The sequence below is a fragment of the Crotalus tigris genome, unplaced genomic scaffold (assembly GCF_016545835.1).
Source record: "Crotalus tigris isolate CLP2741 ecotype Arizona unplaced genomic scaffold, ASM1654583v1 scf7180000018226.349013, whole genome shotgun sequence".
NCBI lineage: Eukaryota > Metazoa > Chordata > Lepidosauria > Squamata > Viperidae > Crotalus > Crotalus tigris.
In genome coordinates this window covers 206,147-224,298 of record NW_024096892.1, presented here as the reverse complement: position 1 = coordinate 224,298, position 18,152 = coordinate 206,147, and the positions used below count along the sequence as shown (strand labels likewise).

The 18,152-nt window shown below is 36.6% G+C and overlaps 1 protein-coding gene across 4 annotated transcripts in view; it reads right to left on the bottom strand.

Annotated features, from left to right (window-relative positions):
* Nucleotides 1–18,152, bottom strand: part of RGS7 (regulator of G protein signaling 7) — a 174,413-nt gene that overhangs the window by 122,135 nt on the left and 34,126 nt on the right. The window contains exon 1 of one of the 4 annotated variants that reach the window (XM_039349115.1): nt 11,801–12,026. The exons of the other annotated variants lie outside the window; for them this stretch is intronic. The gene's annotated coding sequence lies outside the window, so the exon portion shown is untranslated. Of the gene's footprint in view, nt 1–11,800; nt 12,027–18,152 lie in introns of those variants that run through there. 4 annotated transcript variants of the gene reach the window in all.

Below are 18,152 nucleotides of genomic sequence, written 5' to 3'. Positions count from 1 at the left end.
TTAACTAGGAGTTAACCTCAACTGGATGGCACATAATCTATCACCCTGTAATCACTAGATTGGGGGGAGCTGCTTCCAATTCATGTTGTATGGAAACAATATGGGAAGAAGAGTACATTTCCTTCCTATATTACTACTACTACTACTACTACTACTACTACTACTACTACTACTACTTTTTCTGATGGCAGATTATACCAGAAATCCTTGCCTTTCTTAAAACTTTCAATTTAATTTCTTACTTACACTATTGCTTTAATACTGATGGCCAGAATAGAAACCCAAATTAGCTCCATGAATTCTTCCATATATGCATTTAGAAATGTATGAACATATGCCCTTGATTGTCATACATCTACAGTAACTCTCACATACCTGTCAAGATTAAATACATCTCAGATCTGAACAATAAGATAATACACACTGCACAAGCTGTTAGTGAAATACTGAGAAAACACAGCAGATGGTGGAAATTGCTGAATACTTACTATTAGCACTGGAGTGCAAGGACATAATAATTTATGCAACATTATATAAGATTTATGTAACATTAATACTCTCTTGGTTACAGCTGCTGTGATATAGTAGTTAAATCGCTACCTAAGTACAGGGATTGTTCCAAGTTTACGTCTCCAGCAGACCTGGTACTTACTAACTCTTCTAATTCAGCTGAATAACTGAGTAGAAAGATAAAATAAAAATCAGTGTCTTTAGTACTCAAGACAGCTTTAGTTAAGTACTATCCCACATTTCAGATGACCTCCAAGAGTTATGAAAATAATACAAGGGAGACCTTAGTATATACAGCCTTAGCCTCCTAGAAAAAAGGTGGTATTCATATATGTAAACAGATCTTTTTGGAAAATAATCCCTCCTATTGGTTTCAATTAGTGTAAGAGAGGAGGCAGAGCTTGCAGGCAGAGTCAAGAGTGGACTCAGCCTAGAATCATGACATGTTCACAAATGCTCCAATTCCAGCTGCCCTTGAATTCTGTTAACTCTTGTCTAGCACCAGTTTAGTGGTGACTGTTAGTTGACTAGATTTTTGTGTATATTAGGGAATAAATCTTAACCGAAACTTAACATATGGTGCTGATTCTTCATACTTGACAATTAGCCCCTGTAGATCAATCAGATCTACATCTAATTCAATTAAAAGTTAGTACAGTATATTAATTTTTCTTGACCTGCAGGAGGAACAAGAGAAGAGTGATCAGTAGCATTCTCCTGAAGTTCTAGAAAGCTGTCATTACTATTAAGTTTGGGGTTGTTCTGGATGAGTGTCTTAGTTGGGTATGGATGGTTCCACTCGTTGTAGCAAAAAGCAATCTGAATAGTACTACCAAAAGTATTTCAGAATTTATAAAAAAATACCGGGAATAGCTACTTAACATTTAAATATTTCCCATGCCAGAGTTAACTATTTAGTTTTGACTCTAACCATAATATAAGCGTGGTCAAATTTAACAGTTTTCACAACATTGTATACATCTAAAAGGTTTAAAAATCATTTAAAATTTATTTATATAAAATTACCATGCATATTAAAATTATGATGTATTGTATGGAAATTCTTTTCTAATGGTTTCATTGATTGACTGATGGCATTCTGCTGAGAAGATAGAAGACTGCTTGAGTGAAGCAATCCCTTAAATCACATCTTTTTCACACAAACAGTTCTGATTTATAAACTGCTCCTTCATATGCTGACTTACTGTCAGCAAGTTGAGATAATTTAGCTTTTTCACTGCTTCAGAGAAAATGATTATTCAGAAAAGGTAAATTATTTTCAGAAGTCTGCACACTAAATAACATCTGCCTGTAGAAAATCATTAGCAAAAAGACTGGTATATTATCTGAAGACAATAGGGCAGGACATTAGCAAATAAACAGAATTACGTGGAGGATGCTAGTAAAATATTGAAAGTATGATTTCATTTCAGTAATGTCCCATGCCAAATCATTTTGTATGGATATTAGAAATGCTCCTTTTTTCAGATTGATTATCAGTAATTTATGTGTAACTCTCTTAGAACAATGTATGCTAAGTATGTAAGTACCACCGCTTGATTCCAGGAAACAAGAAGAACAATATGAGAGACTGTGATCTGAATATTTTTAAAGCACTCTGAAAACGTAAAATTAAATGTGCATTGCTCTTCTGATATTATTTATTAATGTTAATTATATTGCCATTACAAATGGTACATACCAAATCACAACAACTTGCAACAGTGAAAGCATGTCTCCATGAAAAATTATATTAATTTAATTACAGAGAGAAGTTCCTTTTAATGCCCATGTCCCAAGACAAATTACAAATTAATATTTAAATGCTAATCAAAACCCAAAGCCATCCCCATTCCTATAGGCATGCAGCCTTAATCCTCTTGGAAAAAACAAGGATGGGCAGTCAAGAGACCGTAGACTTTTATGTCACCCACAATAGCACATCAGCCACAATGGAGAGTCCATTGGTCTCTCCAAGACCAAAATTTGACCATCAAGGTAGGTTATTGTTGTTGTTGTTGTTAATTGCGAAGTCGTGTACGACCCATTGTGACCCCATGGACAACGTTCCTCCAGGTCTTCCTGTCCTCTACCATCTTCTGGAGTCCATTTAAGTTCACACCTACTGCTTCAGTGACTCCATCCAGCCATCTCATTCTCTGTCGTTCCCTTCTTCTATTGCCCTCAATCTTTCCCAGCATTAGGCCCTTCTCCAGTGAGGCCTTCCTTCTCATTAGGTGGCCAAAGTATTTGAGTTTCAACCTCAGGATCTGGCCTTCTAAAGAGCAGTCGGGGTTGATCTCTTCTAGGACTGACCGGTTTGAACGCCTTGCAGTCTAAGGGAATCGCAGGAGTCTTCTCAAGCACCATAGTTCAAAGGCCTCAATTCTTTGGCCCTCAGCCTTTCTTATGGTCCAACTTTCACAGCCATACATTGCAACTGGGAAAACCATGGCCTGGACTATACGCACTTTTGTTGGCAGGGTGATGTCTCTGCTTTTTAGTATGCTGTCTAGATTTGCCATAGCTTTCCTCCCCAGGAGCAAGCGTCTTTTAATTTCTTGGCTGCAGTCCCCATCTGAGGTGATCTTGGAGCCCAGAAAAATAAAATCTGTCACTACCTCCATTTCTTCCCCATCTATTTGCCAGGAATTGAGAGGGCCGGATGCCATGATTTTGGTTTTCTTAATGTTGAGTTTCAAGCCAACTTTTGCACTCTCCTTCTTCACCCGCATCAAGAGGCTCTTTAGTTCCTCTTCACTTTCTGCCATTAGAGTGGTATCATCTGCATATCTTAGGTTATTGATATTTCTCCCGGCAATCTTAATTCCAATTTTTGTTTCATCTAGCCCTGCCTTTCTCATGATGTGCTCTGCATATAAGTTAAATAGGCAGGGCGACAGTATACAGCCTTGCCGGACTCCTTTTCCAATTTTGAACCAATTAGTGGTTCCGTGATCAAGGTAGGTATGGAGCACTAATTTGCTTCTAGCCATTTAAATCAAGAACCGCTGACACTTTTTTCAGACTGTGGGCTCCTACCCATTGACCAGAAAGCTTAGGCCATATTTTCAGAGTAGGCAGGGCCAAACTGAAGAACTGAATTGAATAAGGATTTTAAAACAACTTAATTTAATTTCCTTTACATACAATTAAAAGTATAAATAAAAATTAAATAGTATCAATTATGATCACACCTCTCCTCTTTATGTCACCTTCAAAGTTTCATTTTAATTATAAATTCAAAATTAATGTTCTAATTAGTATAATACTAAAATAAGATAAGGGGAGAAGCATTTAGGCTGAAGGGTGAGGAGTGGCTGGCTTGTTGGAGCTGTACATCACATATGTATGTGGGAGGTGAACTGGAGGAACAAAATAAAGAACAATTCTTATCTTGATATTGTTGTAGCTTTTGCAGCATAATGTATAAAAGCATGAGAGCTTTCTAAATAACCTTTATGGTGTGCTTTAAAACTGTCACATGTATTTAATATCATTGATCATGTGAGATACTAATACTACTCTATAAAACCTTAGTAAGACCACATCTAGAATACTGCAATCAATTTTGGTCTTCACCATATAAAAAAGATGTTGAGACTCTAGAAAAAGTACAGAGAAGAGCAACAAAGATGATTAGGAGAACTGAGGCTAAAACATATGAAGAATGGTTACAGGAACTGGGCATGGTTAGTTTAGTGAAGAGAAGGACCAGGGGAGACATGATAGCAATATTTGAGGGGTTGTCACAGAGATGAGGAGATCAACCTATTTTCCAAAGCACCTGAAGGCCAGACAAGGAATAGCAGTTGGAAACTGATCAAGGAGAGATTCAATCTAGAACTGAGAAATTTCCTGACACTTAGAACAATTAATCAGTGGAACAACTTGCTTCCAGAAGTTGTGGGAGTTTCATCACTGGAAGTTTTCAAGAAGAGACTGGACTGCCATCCGTGAGAAATGGTATAGAGTCTCCTGCTTGGGCAAGAGGTTGGATTAGATGACTTACAAGGTCCCTTCTGTTATTCTATTCTATTCTATTCTATTCTATTCTATTCTATTCTATTCTATTCTATTCTATTCTATGTGGATCGTACTAATGAATTCAATATAAAAGGACAATTCCTTAATTGCAACAGGTATTTCCAATAATTTACATTTGATAGGCATGCAATTTTCAATGCAATTCAGTTACTTAAGTAGAAGTTTAATGGTTTTTTTAATTTCTCCTACTGTCTTCACAATTACCTTATTGCTTAAAATTTTATTTTGCATTTTAAAAAAATATTGCAATGTATGAGTTTACCAACTATTTTGACCAATTGTTTTTGTTACAATTATTGCAAACTGCTTTAATTTTTGTTTAAACTGGAAGTGCTATATAAATATTTAAAATAAAATAAACATTAATAAGACTAAAGGAGAGGTAAGCCTTATGATTTTTGATGCATAGATCAGTTTTTATTTTACAACATGAACTAATGGGTTTTTTTTTTGTACAAAGTTGAAAGAATGTTGTAGAATATAACCTAACAATATTTTTGGAAACTGTTCAGGGAGAGATCTATCCTACAGAATCATATGACATTTATTTATTTATTTATTTATTTATTTATTTGTTTGTTTGTTTGTTTGTTTGTTTGTTTTACAATATTACACACTTCCCCAATCACACAGACAGGCTATTGTAAAAAATACATTAAGACTTAATGTATAAAGCACAGAAACAATAGAAAACAGGAATGAAGATAGAAAAATATGTTCGAAAGATGCTGTTTCTGCTACAGTAACTGCTTTGGATATAAGTTTCCTATATTAAGGTTATTATGGAAATCTCTCTATTTCTCTTTTGGTAGCTGATAATGTTTTATTAAATTATATATCAATAGTAGGAAACTAACAAGGGATCAGTAGAAAAGACCCCTTGTGTATTTTTTTGATCACAAAAACCTGATGCTCAAAGAATATCCAATGGTTTGAAAAATTTACCTCATTTTCAATATTTGATCATTGCTAGAAGTCTTAATTGCAGACTATTTACAACTCCAAAATGTGTATTGATTTATACAGTTGCCTTTTTTTCTTAAAAATCGAACTTCATTATTAGTAATTTAATTGTCTGACACAACATGAATATTCATGTGTAGATTATTTTTGATCAGGATTCAAGAAAAGTATTTTCTTTTGGGTAAATTCTTTTTTATCTCCTGATTTGTTTATTTATTTTTTTGCACATAAAATATAATTTTAAAAAAGGAAACAGAAAGAAATCCTGACCAGATTATAGAGAAGGAATGTTTGAATTAAATATCCAAGCATGTGATTTTGCTTCCAGTGTTTTTTTATTATATAAGGTGAGAAAATATAATTTAGTGCATGCAAATTGTCATAATGATACCAGTTTTTTGGGGGTGTCACAATTACCTATAAATGTGCAAGAGAGAAGCAAAATGTGCTAAATAATACAATGGGGAAATTAAATGAGCTTTTAAAATAGGTTTATATGTCTCTGTGTACAAAATATCATTTCATAATTCCGAAAGTCATGCTGGTATCGTCATTCAAAAACCCCATAAAAAGCAAAAGATGCTAAAACTTGGCTTTTTAGAAAGCCATTTCACTAAAATGTTTTCATGGGATTGAACAGCTATGCAGATCACCTAAGTCTAATGGAAGTTGCAAAAAAATCATTAACCTAAACAGACTGCGCAGGTAGACCATCACAAAATACCATTTATGTAACTCATTAAAAATGATCAGTGAGGCATTCTAGAGCCACTGAGATTAAGAGCCAGCTTGACTGTCTGTTCATAGCTGGCTGCATCTTATGCATCACAAATCTTTTGGGCCCATTTGTCAAAAGTGCTTCAAGAGCAACAATGTTTAGGAGAGGCAGCTGAGTGGGAAGTTTGCAGTTATGCTCAGCTCTTGTTCTGCAGCATTTAGATGACAATGTTTGACAATATTTGACAATGAATATTTGACAATATTCAGCAGCCATCCAAAGAGCAAACCTCAGATGTGAAGTTTCATGAGGATGCAATCGTGGTTATGTTCACTTGGGTGGCAGCAATTAAGTTAAGCTAATGATTTATTAGCTACCTCTTACATATTATTTGTTATAGAATCCTTATACGGAATCACAGGCCTTGTGGAAGTATATGAATAATGCGTTTGGGCAACAAAAAGATCAGCTTTACTGTGATATGCCATAATTTGTTTAACCACAATTTGACTAAGCCATGGTTGGCTGGATCAACAACAGGGCAGGCCAAAACCAATTTAATAATATTATGGCTTGGTATGACAGGAGAACAAAACAATTATCCAGAATCATCATTCACATTGAACCAAACATGCTTATTTGCAGCTTAGACTGTTGAGCAAATCCAGTCGCAGTACTTGTGTAAACCATGGATTATGATTTAGCATGATGTACAAACACAACCAATCATAGTTTATGCCATGATGACCATGAAGTTTAAACCTTGTCCTATTATATGGCCTCTTATAGCATTTAGATGTTAAAATGGGGGGAAATTCTTTGTTCTTAACTCCCTGGAGAAATAATTATATATGTTATTGTTATTAATTTAAACCATAGTTTGTGGCAGCTCTCTTTGAATGGAATCCACTTAAATCATTCTATTTGCTCATGCTCTGACTTATACACTATAAAAGTTAGACACGTAAAGCTGCATGTATTTCATCATTTGTTCAAATCAATATGTCTAACACATCCTCATGAGATATTGGGTTTGCAACTCCTTGAATTCCCAACCAGGATAACTATCATACCAGGAAGCAACCAAATTAGTTGAGAAGTTCACATTAATTTTGTTTAAAGCCTGAGTTTATATAGCAACCAGATTTCATGTCAATAAGAACAGAAACTGAGGACTGACAAGAAAGCGGGCTCAGCCAAGCCATCAATGATAGTAATGTCTGCAGCTTTTCAGAGAAGCCAGCAAAGCGCTTTTTTTTTAATTAACCAGTTTTGCCTCTTTGCATCAACTTATGGCATGTAATTAGAGCAATGATTCTTGCCATTCACATTAAAAAAACAAAGCAGTGTAAAGAATGCCATGATGATAAAACAATGACAACAATAATGTGCTGAAGCAGCAATCTATTCATGTTTACTGATCCGGTTGCAATGCTGCTGTTTAGAAGGTAGGGTCCATTGGCTGCCCAGCACCATCAGTTCCTGTAGCTGCCTGACTGAAATTCTTCCTGCTGTTCCACAAACCCAGTGGAGCGGGAAGAGAAGAGAGAGAGAGAAGCAGAAACAGGATACACCATAAATCTATCTTATGATAATGTGGCTCCCATTGAAAAAACACCAGTGTTACATACTGGACTGAGTTAATCAGAATTGTTCATCTGGTACAAACAGCATAATGGTCATATATCTGTATGTATCTGTGCTCTTCCTATACATTATTTGCTGATTCTTCTATCATAAAAGCTTTTTATGTTGATCACCCCATGCAAGAAATTTGCAAGTCTGCAACCGCACCTATAAAAGGAAATGATCACTTTTTGTTCTGGGTAAGCAAATCAGTCTAGAATCAAAATTCCTAATAATTTTGAAAAATTAAATTGATTCAATGGAAAATTTCAAACTGGTTTGATTAATGATCTATTTCAGATTTCCAAATAATAATGTGAAAAATGAATTTGTACAAATGAAAAAAGCTGTCAGATCTCAGCATTCTAATCCATTCAGTGCTCTCCTATACAATTGAAAATACTCTGTCAATTCAAAGGGATTACCTTTGAACTGATTCTTTGAATTACGTATTTATTTAGCCTTACTTTGCATGCCTGGAAATAGGCTATTCCAGCAAGTTGAAAAATAGACTGTTTAATAGTTAATTTACGTCCTAAATATATCACACAACATTGGGGCACACTTTCAGTGAGATTTACTGCCATATATCATAGTTAAGACATGTATAGTACTATTCCAAATTCTTAATCTCAAACTATTTATATTTTCTGGCCTTCCCCCATAAATAATCCCTAGATCAATGCTGTATGTATACGTGAGTGTTTTACTTTTAAATCACATTTTCTTTTATCGTAAGAATGAGTAAACTAGGCCATCAGTTCCCTACCATTCCAGTCTCCTTTTTTGTAACCATTATACCATCCTCAGATTGCATCCTCAACATTTGGTATGGTACTTCCATATTTAAGGACAAAAAAAAATAGGCATAGCGTGCCCCCATGGGGCGTTAAAAACTGTACCCATCCCCACTTAAAAATGTTCAAACCATCATAAGATGACCCCCCCCCCTCCAAAACAAAACATGCCCAAACAACCCCACACACTCAAGTAATATATCTTCAACACTAGGTAGACTCTCCGCAGGTGTTGAAGTAAAAATACCATAGCATAGCATTGTACAGCACAACATATAAATAGCAAAAATGCATCACTCACCAGGAAAAAAGATTATATATTCTAAGGGAAAAAAAAATTCCAGTTAGCAGGGAAATTAAAATGCCTTCTACAAAGGATATATCTGTGTTTATACTCCTTAGCCAATTGCTGGTAAAGACAACTGTTAGAACTCTAGGATTCTATTGGTAATTCTGAGAATATTTGGTTGGCATTCTCAAAAATGCCATTGGACACACAACATGGCTACCACATAAGATAACCAGTTACCAAACATCCATTTTGCAAACATTAAACCAGCCTCAGGATGTTCTCTATCACTCATGTGGAGTTCAGAGGCCTTCCTATAGATAAATATTGTTCTAGTGTCTCACCCAGGCAGTGTTACCAGACATCTGGTATAAGGAGGACATGTCCTCCTTTTTGTCCTCACATCCTCCATCCAGCAGGCATAGCTATGAAATCTATTATTGTCTGACTTTTTAAATATTTATTCAGTTTTTCTTCCTGAGAAGCTTTTGTGACATAGTGCCTCTCTAATAAATATTAAGCACAGCTGAAGCTCAGCTGTGAGACCTTAATTAGTACTGTCCCTCACACACTTGCCCTGCTGCCTGCCAGCGACAAGACTTTAATCAGTTACATGCTGAAGGCTTTTTTTTTGCCTCCTGACCACTCCAGCATATTTCTGAATTGAAAAACTAGCCTTCCTGATGCTGTAAAAATTTCATATGCATACAGATTTTTTTTCAGTTAATTCACTGTACGTTTTGTTGCAAATTAAATAGTTCCCCATTTTAAAGAATTCCCTACTTTTCTCTGAAATGATACTGTCCATTCCTGAGGACTTGAGCACCACATTCCGTTGAATTCTGTTGATGCAGCCCACAAGTGGGCAAAGTGCCATTCCCTCCCACCAGGGGAATAAAATAGCTCATTTTCCAATGCTCTTTTTTTCACCCCAAATAAAGGTGGAATTGGATGAAGGAGGCCTTTGGGAGACATACCATTTCCAAAATTATCCCGCTGAAATTCAACAATTTTGCTTTTTAGGAGGTTAATATGTGGAAATGGGCTTCCTTCCTAGAAGCCTCTGACTCATATTCCCATCATTCAATTCCTCCAAAAATGCAAAGAAATTGACAAAAATCACACTATTTGCAGTGATGTCACAATATCAGAAGGCCTTCTCTGTCTTTTCAGCTCCTCTAGTCCAGCTCCTGGTCAGCAAACAGTTTCCCACCCCTGCCAGTGTAGAGTTCATGTTTTCTGAATATGCTTAGTTTTCAGTAAGATATCCTTCCATCCCCACAGCAAAGTGCTAACTCAGAAACCACAAGTCAGCTTTTTTAAATCAGAATGTCACTCTGTAATAAAAATACAGCCAGGTTAAGAATGCCCCTGTTTAAGGATGACCTATAAAGAATGGAGTTTAAGAAAACATTTAAGATAAAGAACACTTAAGAATGGAGCATAATGTAGCAAAATTTGAGTTAAATACATGATACATGATACAAATACATAATGATTCAAGTTAAATACACAATGGTTCAAATTTATTACATAACCAGGTCCTAAACATTCTTGTTTAAAGGGGTTTTTTTTGTGCAAGTCAAACCAGAAATTTTGCTAATTCCTCCCAACCAAATCAAAAGATCATAATATTTATGGTCTAGTGTACTCTCTATTTTTTACTTAGATCATGGCATACATATGGAGGTCTCAACATGGATTATGAATATTATACATTCATATTTGGGTTATTATAAGGGTACCATATTTGGACTGCAAAACTCAGATGACCAGTAAGAGGCAGTGAAGAATAAGGGTTTTCTCTACCTCCCTGGTGCCATAGAGTGATCATCTGGAGTTTTGCAACCTACACAGAGACAGCCCTAATAATTCATTATATCTTGTTCTCTTATTCTTTTTCTTCTCTCCAAGTAGTGCATTATATTCTGAAACATCAGAATTATATAAATCCTCAGATCTTAAATCTCACTAATGTACTTGAAGAAACAAAAATACATTTGTTGATTTTATCACAAGAGAAAGATACAAACTTCTTATTGTCAAGAGAAAGCTCCTTAATTAGTGCTACCATTGGTGAGATGAAAGAGTATTGCAAAGAGAGTCGATGTTTAATTCTATCAATAGGCTTTTGATATTTTCATATATCCCAATTTTCAACCCAGGATTTTTTTCTAAATTTTAAATCCAGCTTCTCATAATTATATACCTCAAAGCAAGAGAAGCAATTTTCTGCTGAAAACCTATGATTATTAGGTAATTTACTAGACTTGCATGTTTTGTTCAGCTATGCAAACTTTAAATTTCCACTAAAGAAACCTTGAGAGCCAGACTGGTGTCGTGGTTTAACACACCAGGCTAGAGACTGTGAGTTCTAATCTTGCCTTAGGCAACAAAGTTAGCTGAAGGCCTTTGGGCCAATCCTAGGATGAAGGCAGTAGCAAACCCTTTGGAAAATCTTGCCAAGAAAATTTCATGACAAGAACAAGACAAAATCAAGCGCACGCACACACACAAAGTTTGCCTCTTTTTGCTAAATTATTCAGAATCTTTCAAAAATTTAAATGCCACCCGTATGACTAAAGCAACACCACTAGCTTGAAGACCTATACACATTCTTTTAAGGCAGAAGTTAATAAACTTTTCAGAATCTGGATGACAGTGTTCTTCACCTTCCTCTGGAGGCTCATAACATCAGCAACCAAAGAACCAAATCCCACTAACTAGCAGAGAAAGAACCTTGCTACCTTGATCTTGATATAAAAGTGTCTGACTTGGGACATTAAGGCTCCTACATTCCGAGGAACACCATCAGCAGCTAGACAATAACAAGGGGAAGTATAGTGATACCTGCTTGCCAAAAGACGCATCTCAAAAAAAACAGATCCAGGAAACTACAGATCAGTAAGTCTGACATCAATGCCTGGGATGATTCTGGAAAAGATGGTCAAGCAACAGATCTGTGAAAACCTAGAAGCAAACAAAGTTATAACCAGAATCCAACACAGGTTTGTCAAAAACAGATCATGTTTCTTATTTCATTCTTTGACAAAGTGATTAAATTAGTGAACCAGAGAAATGCAGCAAACATAGTACATTTGGATTTCAGTAAGCCATGTGACAAAGTAGACCACAATCTACTTCTTGGTAAGCTAAAAAAATGTGGGATGGACAGCATCACCACCAGATGGATTTGTAACTGCCTGGCAAACTGCACTCACTGTGTAGTCCTTAATGGAACTACATCTACATGGAGAGAAATAAGCAGTGGAATACCCCAAGGTTCCATTTTAGACCCAATATTCTCCAACATCTTTATAAACAATTTAGATGAGGGAATAGAAGGAGAACTCATCAAATTTGCAGATGACGCTAACAATTTCTCATTTAGAACTTAAGTTTTTTTTTTAATCTCCTGCACCCACCCTTTTGTTCCCCTATACATAAGTCACGGTATCATACTACCCATCTTGTTTGGGGGTTGCAATAATAATTGCACTCATGAATAAAGTATGTACAGCTACCATGAGAATAAATATTAATATGCTTCATTGGCTACAAAAACAAAGGGCTGCAATTACTGTGCTGACAATAAATGTGGACAATAAATACACGCCCCTACATCATCTCTTTTCTTAATAATCTAAGGATGCTAGATATATTGAAAGGGCTCAGTGACCCATACAAAGAGTATCATTCCATTTTGGCTTATGTTTCTTGAACTACAGCTTCAACTTCAGGGCAAACCGTTTTTAGATTGAAGAAGCTTCCCAAAACCATTCTGAATCTGTGGTTGATCTGCTGAAATATGGGAATAACAGAATCATCTTTGGATGAGACTCAAAAGCTTCTCCCATAAGGTATAGCATCATGGATGCTCTACATCATTCCAGTAGCTCCACAGCTGTATGGTCTCATGCCTTTCTTTTTGTTCATCAGCTAAGCTGATTTATTTCTCATTCAGGTGCAATATGCAGTATCTAGAATCATATAAAAAAATCTCTCCAGAGTTTGTGATATATTGTTTTACTGTTTCACTGTGCTTCCTGGCCTCTAGCAAACATTACTCTATTCCTCTCACCCCCAGTGTTTTAGCATCATTTTTCTGGTGTCTCCAAACATTCTAATCAGGGGTCCTCAACCTTGGCAACTTTAAGACTTGTGGACTTCAACTCCCAGAATTCCTCAGCCAGGTTTGCTGCTCCCTCCTGCAATCCTTTTAGCAGCACATGTTGAGGAAACTACCTGGTTGCAAAAATGCTGTTATGTATCTTTACGGTCAGCACAATTTTTAAATGCAGATAAGCCTAGTTTGTTCACAGTCTGAAAGTTTTTCATCACAGTTCAGAAAAGTCTGGAAAACATTAAATGAATTGCTATGGGGCATGCAGCTTGTAAATATGCCTAGGAATGTACTGGATCCCACTCCCTAGTTCTGCAAGGGAATCTTTAAATCAGTATCTAGATCCCAGCATACCGGCAGGTAAATTTTGGGAATTGAAGTCCACACATCTTAAAGTTGCTAAGGTGGAGAAACACTGACCTAGATCCTCCTCCCACATTCTTGGAGAGTGCTTGTTTGATATCCTGCCGCCATTTCACTTTGATTCTAGAGAAAGTCCATCTGTGCACATTGTTTTTGAGGAGGAAGAAAGTGGTGGAAAGTCTGCAGTTTAGCAACATGGAGTTTTCCTGTCAGAATGCAAGTAGTGCTTCTGCAAGAAAATATAAGGCTTTTACTGTGCAAATTAAGGCCCAGGAACTAAATGAAAGTTGGTAGAAAAGGACAAGGAAATAACATGGCTCCTGCAGCTTTAACTTAATGACACTCTTCCAGAAAGGAATACTCATTCTTCCCCCCCACATACACACAAACACACACAAATAATGCTGGTGGGGGTAAAAGAAGAGACAGGACTTTGATCAATCCATAAAATTACTCAACAGATTCTTAATCCCTGTCAACTATTTCCTAGGTGGCTATTTTCTTCTAATTCTTCAACTACTTTATGAGTTAGGGCAGGGGTCCTCAACCCCCGGTCCATGGACTAGTACCAGGCCATGGCATGCCAGCAAATGGTCTGCACAAACAAGAAAAGCCCCATCCACGAGATGCAGGCAGCACACAAAACCACACAGCCTCTGGTCCACGGAAAAACCTCTCTCTATGGAACCAGTTCCTGATGCCCAAAAGGTTGGGGACCTCTGAGTTAGGGCACTTTTTTCTTACCTGTCTTACTCTTTTGAGGAGCTGCCTCGTTCCCCTTTCAAAAATTGCCTGAGACAGAAATTGTCCTGTTCCTTACTCGTTGTAGGAGTTGGACTTCCCCAACATGGGATGAGGTCTGCCTACTTTCTAGACCAGAGGTGAGGAACTATGGCCCCTCTATGACTTGTGGACTTCAACTCCCAGAATTCCTGAACCAGCCATGCTGGCTCAAGTATTTTGGGAGTTGAAATCCACAAGTCATAAAAGAGCCATAGTTCCCAACCCCTGCTCTAGACCGACAGGACCAGATATAAATGTCCTTTTATTCATTTGTGTCTGGATTTTCAAGCATAGGATTTTGCACTCTTCATTATAGTAATGTAGACACTTGACAATGGGGAGGGGGGCACTCACAATTTACCTAGTTTATATTTCTCAGCCCTTGGAAGGATTTTTTTTTCATACCATTATCCACAATAGCTTAAAGGTCAGGGTGCAGATTGGTTAGCATTTTTTTTCCACTCTCCTGTTTGTCAACTGAAAGCGAGCATTAATTGACTGTTTTCAGCACTGTAAGGACAGCTGGAGATTGCTCTTAACTGCTATGGGGAATACAAATGGTTTGGTGTGAAAGTACCTGCAGACAAATGGGTTATTTCTGACTGTAGGTCACTGCTGATCTATGAATCTGCTGGTAGAAGAAAGGTAGATTGGTCTATGTCAATTCTTCTTCTCACTGCAGTCCTCAAATCGGATTTGTTTTGGAGGAAAGCAACAAAAAGGGTTGTAGAAGAAGAGAGGAGTGATGGACATTGCTTTATCCTTTCTGTTCTGAGTGGAACTAGATAAAGAGAAGATGGAATCAACAGACTGGAAAACCGATTGGACACAAAAAAGGAAAAATGGAGTAGAAATGAGAAGAAGCAAATGTATTAAAAAAATAAGTTTGGTTTCATGATGGCTAGAGAAACTTAAAGAAAAATTGTCACTCACTATAGCTTTATACACTTTTTGACCCTTGTTTTATGTGCCCATCAGGTTGAGATATGTTTATAGTTACTATAACATACTAGCTATAGCATATCATTTGTTCAAAATAATTGATTTAATCAACATTTTCCCCAGAACTTTCCTTATTCAAAAGAAACCTACTGAAAAAAAAGGGTAGAAATGTGAAATGTTCTTAGAAATAAAATCTTCAATATAAAATATATTTTATTTGAGTCTTCCTCCACCTATGTGTTGGATGGTAATCTCATTCTCTTCAGCCAATATAATCACAGGGCTGGGGATTATGGGACCTGTTGTCCCACACTGTTAAAATTCACCATGCTGAGGTTGGCTGCCATAAAAATGGCTCTCTCTGTTGCACCTCTGGATGTACAGCTTCAACAAATCTTTTGGTTCTTAAATTTTGCATAATGAGCTGTTTTGTAGGTGGGCTGAAACAAGCTGATAAACTTGACCATTTTTCCCGATGACTTTCCAGCAAATTTTCTCACTTAGTGCTTTGCATGTAAATGTCATCATCAGCACTTGGTGCTATAGCAACAGGAACATTTAGGAAATGATTTCAACTCAATATTACAGGCATCTATTAACTAGAAGGGGCTATTTATAATAAGAGGACAGATAGAACTATTTAATTTTATTAAAGCCATGCCTTTTCTTGCTATGATAGCTCGTTATATTTTCACATCAATAAATAACCACATGTTGTAATTAGCTCTGAGCAATATCAAAGACCCTTTGTCTCATTTGATTAAACTTTATTTAAATGCTCTGACCTTTGATTATTATTTTTTTCATATTGCTTTCACTACTATGACATATATTAGCCATTGTACATGATGATTCATGGCTGATTACAAACTGAAAACAGCATGCATATCACCCCTATCCCTGCCATAATAAAGGCAGAAGTGACTGACTTTAAGTCAGCAACTCCAGATCCCTCGCTTTCTCACTCTTTAAATCTATTCACCTTTTTTTCCCACAAGGGAACAAATATAAAACTCTCATGCAGGTAAATGGGATTCGCAATAAGTGTTTGCCATGTGAAGGGCCTTCAGCCACCATCTCTTCCTTTTCTTGAAGTCAATCACTTCCCAAGACTCTATGCTCCCAAATGGTTAATTACTATTTTAGAGTCACCAGACATGCTTAGTTTTCATCAGGCTGTTTTGCCCTCTTGCAAACCTGAGCACATTGTATCCACAGGTTGCTTTCTCCTATGGCTGGCTTTGCCCTGATAAACATAGCTCAAAGAGAATATAAATCCAATGTCTTAGCAACAATCTTTTAGCAATGCCGGTGAGCAGAGCCTTTGTAGGTCTGATCCTGACAATCTCGAAGAATCTCACTGAGATTTCAAAAGTTCCCCCGCTAAGTGTTTCATGCTGACAGTTAAAGACTTTTCACCTCAACATTTTCCTAATTGTCTGGGCAATCATCTACTATCCTAAGAATGGTTGATGTGGTTTTTTAATGTTAATTTTGTTTCTTTACTGAAAAATGTAGACTATGTTTTAGTAAATTGCTTTGATACTTTACATAAAATGAACCCAGGAATATAATTTTTTAAAAAATTGAACACTAAATTTGAGTTGAAATCGTGAAAGGAAAAAAAAATGGAACTATATTTGCGATGACAACATTTTATTAATATAAAACTATTGACTTCAAAGGAAAAGACAAAATAAAGGAAGAAGTGGAATGGAAACAAGAAAGAAGATATTATTGTTAAGCAGAAATTTCCATAGCTATCAGGACTCTTGAAATATGAGAGATGAATTCAAATAATCGGAACTTGATATAGTCCATTTCAGTTATTTGGAAAGCATTGCAAGTTCCAAACCAATAAAACCTCAAAGGCTTTGAGATCTCATGGAAAGGAACAAAAATAGACTTAGGATACAGGAGGATCTGGATAGACTTGAACACTGGGCGATATCTAACAAAATGAAATTCAATGGTGAAAAAAATAAGGTTCTACATTTAGGCAAGAAAAACCAAATGTACAGGCATAGTATAGGGTGTACCTTGCTCAATAGTTGTAACTGTAAGAGGGATCTCGGAGTCCTAGTGGACAATCACTTAAATATGAGCCAGCAGTGAGCTGTAGCTGCCAAAAAAGCCAACACAGTGCTAGGCTGCATTAACAGAGGGATACAATCAAGATCACGTGAAGTATTAATACCACTTTACAAAGCCTTGGTAAGGCCACACTTGGAATACTGCATCCAGTTTTGGTCACCATAATGTAAAAGAGATGTTGAAACTCTAGAAAGAGTACAGAGAAGAGCAACAAAGATGATTAGGGGACTGGAGGCTAAAACATATAAGGAACGGTTGCTGGAATTGGGTGTCTACTTTAATGAAAAGAAGGACTAGGGGTGACATGATAGAGTATTCCAATATCTCAGGGGTTGCCACAAAGAAGAGGGAGTCAAGCTATTCTCCAAAAAGCCTGAAGGCAGGACAAGAAGCAATGGATAGAAACTAATCAAGGAGAAAAGCAACCTAGAACTAAGGAGAAACATCCTGACAGTTAGAACAATTAACCAGTGGAACAACCTGCCTCCAGAAGTGGTGAATGCTCCAACACTGGAAGTTTTTAAAAAGAGAGTGGACAGCCATTTATCTGAAATGGTATAGGGTTTCCTGCCTGAGCAGGGGGTTGGACTAGATGACCTCCAAGGTCCCTTCCAACTTTATTATTATTGTTGTTGTTGTTGTTTTGTTGTTTTGTTGTTTTGTTGTGGTTGTTGTTTTGTTGTTGTTGCTGTTATTGCTGTTGTTGTTATTATCTAGGGATCTCATTATTTTAAGATAAATCATCCATCTCACTGATTACACTTTAGAAGAAGACTTTTCCAAAGGAAAGATTTTTGGAAGGAATTTTTCCTCAACATAAATGTAATGTTTTCTAGCCACATAGAAACCATTATTATATGGACACCATTCTTTCTGTTAAGTCCCTGAAGCGAAGGC